At 48.4% G+C, this 10,770-nt stretch overlaps 1 pseudogene across 1 annotated transcript; it reads right to left on the bottom strand.

Annotated features, from left to right (window-relative positions):
* Nucleotides 1-1,281: 1,281 nt before the first annotated feature.
* Nucleotides 1,282-6,159, bottom strand: LOC147644904 (uncharacterized; annotated as a pseudogene). The gene is made up of 5 exons (XR_015272908.1): nt 4,314-6,159; nt 4,203-4,282; nt 3,410-4,167; nt 1,706-3,256; nt 1,282-1,581 (listed from the first exon to the last, which is right to left on the bottom strand). The product of XR_015272908.1 is annotated as an uncharacterized LOC147644904 (transcript).
* Between the last annotated feature and the right edge of the window lie 4,611 nt (nt 6,160-10,770).

The raw sequence follows: 10,770 nt of genomic DNA, 5'->3' as shown, positions 1-10,770 counted from the left end.
TTGGTGGTGGTGGTGAGACGCACGTCTGTTTTATTTGACTTCACATGAGTAACTCTTAAACCTAGCTTACAGAACTAACTCCGCGCTCATGCTTACAGAGCTTTAGAAAAAAACGAGAGCGGGAGTGAAACGGCGACCGGCATATCGCGGTCCCGAACCTAGCTTAACAGAGCAGAGATCGGATTGCTAAGAGCGGTGCTCTTCAACCCGCTCTGCCCGGCGGCCGTACAGTGGCTCCTGACCTGAACATTCCGGCCCCCCTTGCAACCATACGGGTTGCAACTTGGTCCGCTGCTCCTCATGACTGGTGACAGGCTCCGGATAGGACCCAGCCAAACACTGTGCTTTGAGCTACCGGTAGTCCGTCCTGTACCTTGAGGAAACCTGGCTGCATCACCTTCGGATACACGTCCGCACCAAGAACCACGGAGATTGTCGCCGGGAGATAAAAACGGTCATCTGCCAATGTGATGTCTCGAAACTGAGCCCGGACGGTCTCGCTAAGCGCACGGATTGGAGTGCGGACACGCACGTGCGGCTCAATCTTGAATAGGAGATTTAGCCGGAGATTGGCATCCACTTTCGACCCCACGACGGCCGAACAAATCTGCTCCCCACCCACGTTGGTCGTCGGCAGGCGGAAGCATCTAGCCAGCAAGGCGTCGATACAGCTCGTCGGTGTGCATGGGTCGATGAGAGCCGTAGTATCGAAGACTCGCGTCCCGGTATCGATCCGCACTGCCGCAGTCGGAAGGACGTTTACGCTGTGCCGCTGCAGCAGTGACGACAATGACGGCGCTGGGAGCAGACTCACGTGTGGTGAACGTGGGCCGGGGCGCGGTAGACGAACGCCGAGAGGACGGAGACGCCGGTCGATGTGACTGTCGGCGAGGTGCCGGACGCTCGTGCATGTGCAACAATGTATGGTGATCCTGCTGGCACACCTTGCAAAGATCACCCCGCCGGCACGCTCCATCGGAGTGCTCGTGAGCCAGACAATTCGCACAGTAGCGGTTGGCGAACACAGTGCGGAGCCTCTTCTCCACACTCAGCCGAAGAAAACGGCGACACTTCCGTAGCGGATGAACTCCATGGCAGACTCGGCAGCGGTAGGAATTTATACCTCGAGTTCGTCTGCTCTCAAGAACGACGGCACTGCGTGGACGTGGAGACATGGTGCTTTGATCTGCTTGACAGGATAATAAAAACAAAATTAGTAGGAGGTAGCGGTAGGACTTAGACTAGGGGGCGCGGAGGACTATGGATTTAGGATGAGACTAGTCATTGCGGCCGATTGACGGCTACCCATGGTAGCAGGACGACCTTTGCGACAGGGCGCTTAACGAAACCTCGAGCAGTGCGAATGGTCACTACTCTGACATGACCGTCTGGTCCGGGAGACACCGCATCGACCCTGCCGAGCCGCCACTCATTGGATGGCAGATTGTCGTCCTTGATGACAACCATATCGCCCACGGCAAGGTTCTCTGTGGGTGTTTGCCACTTATTGCGTTTATGGAGCTCCTTGAGGTACTCCTCTTTCCACCGCAGACGAAATTGCTGATGGATAGCCTTAAGGTGCTGCCACCGGTTGATTATAGAAGTCGTGGCACCCTTTATTTCAGGTTCTGCGATGGCGAGGAGGGGCCCCCCGACAAGAAAATGCCCTGGCGTGAGTGCCAGCAAATCTGTGGGGTCCTCGGACATTGGAGCGATTGGCCGCGAATTCAGGCAGGCCTCGACCTTGGCGAGAAGCGTGGAAAGCTCTTCGAAAGTATATTTTCGAGTGGCTGTGGACTTATAAAACAGGGTTTTGAAGCTCTTGACTCCAGCTTCCCACAAACCCCCCATATGGGGCGCTCCCGGAGGAATAAACTGCCACAAAATCTGCTGGTGACTATAGGCACTCGTCACTGATTCCTTCAATGCCAGCAGAAATTCCCTGGACAACACCACGGCTGCCCCAACAAAGGTTTTCCCATTGTCCGACTGAACTTGGCGCGGACACCCTCTCCGGGACACAAAACGCGAGAAATTTCTCGGTAGTCAGATCGGGTGTGGGTTCCAGATGGATTGCCTTTGTAGAAAAACACACAAACACTAGCACATACCCTTTCGTAACGAGACAGGCTCGTCCGGTGTAGTTCTTAATATCGAAATGGCCTGCATAATCCATGCCTGTATATGTAAATGGACGCAAAAAGGATGTCCGCTCCTTGGGCAATTCACCCATGAGCTGGGTCTTGCAGGAGAAGATTACGGACTTGACCAGATTCTTTACCCGGGGTATCCAAAAATTCGCACGGATCAGCCGGACCATCAGTTGATTACCGCCATGCAGCGTTATCCGGTGCGTAAAATGTACGAGGAGACGTGCAAAATGACAATTGTACGGAAGAATGACCGGATGCCGTTCATCGTATTGGAGGACCTCGGAGGACGTCACCCGCCCGCAAGCTCTTATGAGACCATGATAATCCAGAAAGGGATTCATATTCTTGATGGAACTGGATGGTTGAACTGAACGTTTTTGGCTCAGGCAGGCGTATTCTAGCGGGAAATATCGACGTTGGGACGTGGAAATTAGGAGCCGTTTGGCTGCGGCGATCTCATCGTTGGACAGCTGCTCTTCACAGGGACCCGCTATTCGTCGCGACCGTTGAATGAACCGATATACGTATGCGAAAACTCGCAATGCCTTGTTGAGCTTAGAGAATCGCTCGAGAATGTCCTCTGGGAGTACCTCCGCGACATGGACCTTGACCGCTCGTTTCTCAAGGTCAGTTTCGGGCGACTCGCCGCCTGACGATGGCCATTCAGAGCGGGGCACACGCAACCAGGCCGGACCGTGCCACCACAGCTGACTGTCGGCAAAGTCTCTAAGCGACACTCCCCTGCACCGTTTTCACCGGTGCCACTCTCGTCTTTGCCGTGAGCAGACTCAACTTCAACTCGGACATAGATGGCCGCACCATACGCCTTTTGCGACGCATCACAGAACCCATGATGCTCTACCCTCAGTCCTGGCCGGAATGCGACCCAACGCGGAATGCGGATCTGACCGAGCGAGGAATAACTTTCAAGAAATTCGGTCCATTTCTGAGCTGATTCCTGGGGGAGAACGTCGTCCCACCCTAGGTCCTGGAGCCAGATGTCCTGCATGAACATCTTAGATCGGACAATAAAGGGGGCAAGCCAGCCTGCTGGATCGAATAGTTTTGCAATTTGGGACAGGACCCGTCGCTTCGAAAGGGGCGCGTCAGAGGACAGTTCAGGCGGAACAAAGAAAAACTCATCGGATGTTGCCTTCCAGCGCACCCCCAACGTTTTCGCCGTACTTTCAGAGTCGATCTCAAGGAAGTCAGCGCGAAGGAGATGCTCACTCGGGATATTTTTCAAAATTGCTCGGCTATTGGCTGTCCATTTCCGTAGAGGGAACCCTGCCGAACTCAGAGCCTTATCCAACTCTTGAATAGCCAGCTCAGCTTCTCGCTTGGAGTCTGCTCCGGCTAGGACATCGTCCACGTACATGCAATTTCGAATAATATGGCTCGCCTGCGGATACCTCTCTTCTTCGTCATCTGCGAGTTGTTGCAGGACTCGGATCGCCAGAAAATGGGGCGCAATTGACTCCGAAGGTGACCGTCTTTAGCTCGTAATCTCGGATTTCTCCCTCTGGATTTCGAAATAGGATGCATTGGAACGAGGTATGGCTTGGATCAACCCAAATTTGACGGTACATCTTCTTAATGTCGGCATTGAAAACGTACCGAAAGTACCGCCACTTTAGAATTTGGATTGTCAAATCGGACTGTAGAACTGGACCCGCGTGAAGGATGTCGTTCAAGCTGGTCCCGTTTGCGGACGGACTGGATGCATTGAACACGACACGCACCTTCGTCGTCGTGCTCTCGGGCTTGAAAACCGCACGGTGTGGGAGATAATAGCTGGCAACATGATTCGTGGCTGGAACTTCGATCATATGCCCTAGATCCAGGTACTCTCGGATAACGGCCTCATACCGTGCCTTGAGTGACGGATCCTTCCTCAAGCGTTGTTCGTTCCGCAGGAACTGAGACAGCGCGAAGGATCTGGAATGTGCCAACCCCGCTCCTACGTGATCAGGGTCACGAAATGGCAGTGTCACCACATATTTCCCGCAACTGCCTCTCTTCGTGGTCCGGAGGAAGTTCTTCTCACACGCCGAATCAGCTTCGGATACCAATTCAGCCGGCACCTCTTCCACCTCCCAGAACTTGGTAAGAAGTTTGTCCAGGGGGTCCTCGACCGACCGAGAAACCTGAGTGGAGAACGCGGCCACGCTGCGATGACCTGCAATGGACACGGGCCCGGTAAGCACCCAGCCAAAAATAGACTCCTGTCCAAGGAGTGACCCGCAAAAGTTGGGCCTACAGCCGCCCAGGAGGACGGACGGAAGGATGTCGGCTCCGATTAAAACGTCTATCTGGGAGCTTTCGAAGAATTTAGGATCGGCTAAGGGGAGGTCCGGAAGGTCCTTTAGAAGATCCCTTGGCAGCGGATACGAGGGTAAGTTTCCGGCCAAATGGGGAAGGACATACGCTGCCGTTTCTACATGCAGCCCGGGTTTGGAAGGTGAGCGAATCGAAAAGTGACAGAGCTTCTTGGATTGCGCGGCTACTGTCTGATTGAGACCCGAGACTTGGGCCTGGATCGTTTGAAATGGAGGTTTGATGAGGTTGAAAAGCCGCTCCGTGACGAAGGTCGCCTCGGACCCGGAGTCGATAAGCGCACGCGCTTAAAAATCACAGCCCAGATGACATATGTTTACGATGGCCGTGCCTAGTAGGACGGCCCTTGAACCGGACGCGAAACACACCTGCACATCCGAGGAATCTTCGAGGGGTACCGCACCTGCTGCAGAAGTGGTGGGTGGTGACCTCGACGGCCCCCAGAACTTGAAGAACCTGTAAAAGGATTGCTGCGATGTAACAAGGAATGATGCCGGCTGTGGCACGTAAAACAGCTATGCGGACTGGTACACTCTCGCTGTTGATGGCCTCGAGCAAAGCAATTTAAGCAAAGCTGCTTCCTCTTTATGTAGTCTAACCGCCCATTAACGTCCATCTCTAAGAAACGTGGGCATATCCGCACAGGGTGATTTTCCCTTGAACACAGATCACACCCTTTGGGCGCCGAAGCCACCCGGGCTTCGTACGCGTTGAGCCTGCGTGAGGGTCCATTGGCATGTGACGGTCTCGACGGACCTGGCACGGGCCCATTGGGCCGGACATCGTCAATGGCTTCTAACGTACGATGGCGCTCTGTCAGAAAGGAGTCGAGTTCCTTCCAGGTAGGAATTTCCGCCTTGTTATGGATCGACTGCTCCCACATGGAAAGTGTGAGCTTGGGAAGTTTTGACGACACCATATACACCAGGAGACAGTCCCAAGCTTCGACCTGGATGGATGACATCTCTAAAGCAGTCAGGCAACTCTGTATAGTGCCTTGTAGCTCCTTTAAAGCGCTTCCGGACTCTTGGGGCGCACCCTGGATGTTAAAGAGAATTTTTAACTGACTATTGACAAGCAACCTCCTATTCTCGAAACGCGTCGAAAGATTTTGCCACGCTGAGCTGAAGCCTTCGTTGGTTAGTGGTGCCTTGGAAACAATGGCATGCGCATCGCCACTCGTTTTGGACAACAAGTGGAACAACCGTTCCACCGGCGTAAGACGCGCATTGTTTATATAGATCGCCGTGAAAAGGTCCCTAAAGGTGGGCCACCGAAGATAGTCGCCTGTAAAGACTTCAGTGTCCACGGGTGGCAGACGACAGCCGGTAGAATTTGGGACGTGAATGCTTGCGGACGCCTGAACGGCCTGAGGCGCGCTCTTATCGATCAACTCTTGGAGATTGGAAACACATCTTTCGTAGATCGAGAAACAGTATTCATACTTGGACTGAAGAGTTAGCCCGATGGACGTACTCTCCTCGGATGCCGCTATAAGTTCAGAACAACTTTCATAATCCCTGTCCACCTTTTCCCAAAGTGACCGAATCTGGTCGCGACGCACTTGACACATGTACGGAGAGACCTGGGTATTAGCCTCAAATTGACTCACACGGTCTGTCGTGGCAATAAACTTCCTTAACGCAATGTCGATGTCGCTCTGAGCCATTTTCGTGGTCGATCGAGTGACCCTCGACGATGGACCTGGGCGAGTATCTAAAGCGTCGTTACTGTTCGTCCTTGATCGGGCAGCGGTGGACCCTGACCTAAGTGGAGAGCGGCGCGGAGAGACGGATTGGGATCTTTGCAAGCGGATTGATGGAATCGCCTGTGGTTTTTTGTCGTTTCCTACTGGCATACTCGACTACGGACGTTGCGATTGACCCAATAGTGTTGACACACTTGAATGAACCAATCGACTAGAAATGAATGCGGGCACCCTAGATCTCACGGAGTCGATAAGAACCCCAAATTCGAAGATAAGAAATCCAGCAGCAATTGGAGGAAACGAATCACGAAACCGACTCGGTGACCGATGAATATGCGCGCGTTGTGGCCCCTATCGACACAATATCCAACTCTTAAATTGTTATCCTTGGAATCACACGCCGCAGAATGGGGAACGAAATGTCGCACTGTTAGCGTGGGTGGCAAAAATACCAAAAAATAATAATAATATTAGTAAATGAACGGATATATAGCCTTTTCACTGGTTGCGTGGGCGAAAAAAAATACCAACCAATAATAATAATAGTAAATGAACGGATATATAGCTTTTGCACTGGTTGCGTGGGTGAAAAAAATACCAACCAATAATAATAATAATAGTAAATGAACGGATATATAGCTTTTACACTGGTTGCGTGGGGAAAAAAAATACCAACCAATAATAATAATTTTAGTAAATGAACGAATATAGCTTTTGCACTGGCTGCGGGGGTGAAAAAATACCAACCAATAATAATAATAATAGTAATTTAATTAATGCACTTAATTCAACCAATTCAGTTCATTAATAATTTAAATAACTCAATTAATTAATTAAATAATAATCAATAATCAATTAATAATTATTAAGTAATAATTAATAATTATTAAATAATAAATAATCATTAATAATTATTAAATAACAATTAATAATTAATTAATATAATTATTATTAATTAATAATAAAATAATAACAATTAAATCAGACTGATGGGAGTAAAGCACCAGGTATATTGGCTTATCAAGTGCTTGTTCAAGTACGATGCTAGCAACCCTCGCTGCTGTATAAATGTATGACAATTTGAAATATTAACACCGCGCTGCTACCTTTACATATGAATGCATGAAATGTTGAATGCCGAAAATGCGCTGTCATATGGATGTATGAGATGTTAACTGTTGTACAATGTATGTATGTTGTATGAAATGTTAAAATGTAGAGAGCTTCCGTCGATGTATTGGATATATGTATGTATGTCTGTATGTATGCTCAATCACGAATACTGATGGGCGGCTTTAGTTCTTCGTATAATGTATTTATTGTTGTATTAGTTTGGAATTAAATTATGCACAACATATATTCAATGTATGTTCCCAATCCCAAAAAATTTATAGTTGTAGTTTTCCGTGGCCTTATAAATATTTTTTGTTGAGTAAAAAAAAATAAATAATGTAAGCCAGTAATAATAACAGGGTAATTATGTGTCCGGATATGTGTATGGGCGCTGGAAAGCCTTTAGTGGACTGTATTTGGGAATGTGTGTGTGTATATTGTAAATGTAACTTTTTGACAGTCGAACAACGAATATGAATATGGACATATGTAGGTATGTATGAACTGAGGAACTGCGGTAAAGACCGTTTGTCTGTTGATGTAAGAATATGTACCGAGGAAGAACGGAGTAAACGCAGACAGAAATAAAACGGAGTTGGAACTGAGGTAAAGACCGTTTGCCTTTTGATGTACGAATATATGTACCGAGGAATAACGGACTAAATGCAGACGGAAAGATAACGGAGTGGAATTTCGTACTTATCTTCTTTATCGAAGGGTAATTCGGCTCGTTGGACCAAAATGTTTATGTAGCTGGGGCCGGCTGCTCAAGATCCGGAGTTGAAATTGTTGTAAGTTGCTCGCACAACAGGCCCGTGCAAGGAGTTGACTTTCGTTGGAGGTGGTGGTGAGACGCACGTCTGTTTTATTTGACTTCACATGAGTAACTCTTAAACCTAGCTTACAGAAATAACTCCGCGCTCATGCTTACAGAGCTTTAGAAAAAAACGAGAGCGGGAGTGCAACGGCGACCGGCATATCGCGGTCCTGAACCTAGATTAACAGAGCAGAGATCGGATTGCTAAGAGCGGTGCTCTTCAACCCGCCGTACAGTGGCTCCTGACCTGAACAAATATTAAAAAACAATGAAGTAATACCTGCTCTCATTTCATTCATAATTAGTAGCGAAACATTGCATCTTGTTAGATAAAATAAAGGAGATAGGGCATAAAATATTTTAAATTAATAGGAAAAAGCGGTGCTCTTCAACCCGCTCTGCCCGGCGGCCGTACAGTGGCTCCTGACCTGAACAAATATTAAAAAACAATGAAGTAATACCTGCTCTCATTTCATTCTCCTATACATATTATATTTTCAGTTTTACATTCACAGATTTGCATTTTTTCTCCACATCTAACGATCGTTTGTATGGCACCTATGTGATATAGTCGTCCGATTTTCATAAAATTTGTCAGAAAAATTTAAGACTGATATAAAATGGCTATATCCCAAATTTTTATGAAAATCTGCTGAAAACTGAAAACGTTATAATTTTTAGTTGTATCATTTTTTGATCGTTCCGTCGGACGGACATGGCTAGATCGACTAGGCTGTTGGTCCTGATCAACAATATGTATACTTTATATAGTCGGAGCTGCCTCCATCACTGCGTTGAAAACTTCTGACTGAAATTATAATACCCTGCAAGGGTATAAAAAAAAGGATTAATAAGCGCAGATGGAGATTAGGTGAAGATAATTAGTAGCGAAACATTGCAGCTTGTTAGATAAAATAAAGGAGATAGAGCATAAAATATTTTAAATTAATAGGAAAAAGAAAAGAAGCGAATAGAGATAGAAGCATAATTAAATTCAATTAAAGTAGCTAGTTGTTGTTTTTTGCGAGGATCGGAAAGTCCTGCGACATTTGACGACCCAAGGTGACGGTTCGTGAGCCTTTGGAAGCGACCAGATGAAGAAGATGAGCTCGGCTGCCAATCGTAGTGTAGGGAGTAGCATCTTTGAAGACGCAGGTTGAGTCCGTCTGAAAGCAAAAAACTGAATTAATTAGTTATATGTTTTCTGGCGTCCTTAACTACAAGTCATCAATCCAATTGATGATTTACGCTAGTTGACGACCCGGGCGACAGTGTTTGTTTAGTTGTGGTAATAATTGTGCATTCACAAACAGATAGAGTTTTTATTAGTTGAGTTATTTGTTGTGGCTGGATTTATTTTTGTTTACTTATTGCTGATTTGGATTTATTAATTAGTTTAGCACCAGTGATTAGGCATATTCCCGTAGAATGGCTGACGAAGGTAATGCTGAGCGAACAACATGGGAGGAGAGTTCCACGGATCCTGAACCTAGACCCAGAAGGCACTCCACACGGGTATTCGAATATCCAACTGGACCCGATTCAGGAAAAATATAGCCTGGAAAACGCCGAAGCATGAGGGTCGATGCATAAGCGGGAAATGCAGGAACTGATTCAGGTTTCACAGGAGCAGATCAGAGTCGACATGACGCACCTGATGGACATTCGCATCGACCAGTGCATGCGAGCAGGGTTTGAAGAAATGATGAAGAGGATGTATCAACGAGACGCAGCTTCTTCATCATCATCGAACAGGTCTGCGAAGACCGAGAGGGGCCCGAAGGAAGGCCAGCAACCGGAAAAGGAGCGCGAACAGCAAGAGAGGAACTCCTGGCAGGCATTTGGCCAAAATTCTACATTACAGTGGAGTCAACGGCTTCAGGGAAGACCCGGCGATGGAAGGACCCAAGGAGTAGGGAATATCCAGGGTGCATTTAACCTTGCAGGACCAGGAAACCGAGCAAGATCCCGCAGTGTGGACCAAATAGGAGCAGGTGGATTTGTCCAGGGCCGGAACAACCCAACCCCGATCCTGGGAAGAGCTCAAGCAGGCACTCGAGCGGCGATTCTGCGATAAGAGGAGCGACTACGATAGAATCCAGGACATAGCCGAGAGGAAGCAGAGACCCGGAGAGACGCTGGAGGAGTATTTCACGGCGCTCAGGAAGCTAGTTGCCTCCCTTGTAGGCGGTGTGGACCCGGATTGGATCATCAAAACGGCAAAAAGAAACTTGGCCGAGCCAATCAGGCAATGGGTGTATCCAATCCGAGTTTATACTTTAGAACACCTACACGATGAGTGTAAGGAAGCGGAGAGGACTCTGGATCCGGAGCACGGGCGACAGCGCATGCGATTGCCCGCGACCTACAGGCCCAGACAGGAACAAAGGATCGGCAGAGTAGAAGAACTTCGCGGCTCGACGGTAGACCAAGAATCCCTGCCGGACTCCGAAGAGGTGGTGGATGCAATAGCAGGAGCAGCGCCGAGAAAGCTTATAATTTGCTGGAACTGCCAGCTGAGTGGCCATGTCTACCGGGATTGCGAAGCAGCGAAGCGAAAACTGTTTTGCTACAGATGCGGGTTGCCGAACACGGTGACACCCAAATGTCCAAATTTCAGGACGGGAAACGCCCAGAGGAAC

The sequence above is a fragment of the Drosophila serrata genome, unplaced genomic scaffold, assembly GCF_035046125.1.
Source record: "Drosophila serrata isolate PLE 108 unplaced genomic scaffold, ASM3504612v1 contig_69, whole genome shotgun sequence".
Classification (NCBI taxonomy): Eukaryota; Metazoa; Arthropoda; class Insecta; order Diptera; family Drosophilidae; genus Drosophila; species Drosophila serrata.
Note: the sequence above shows the minus strand (reverse complement) of the source record. Positions and strands in the feature narration are given on the sequence as shown.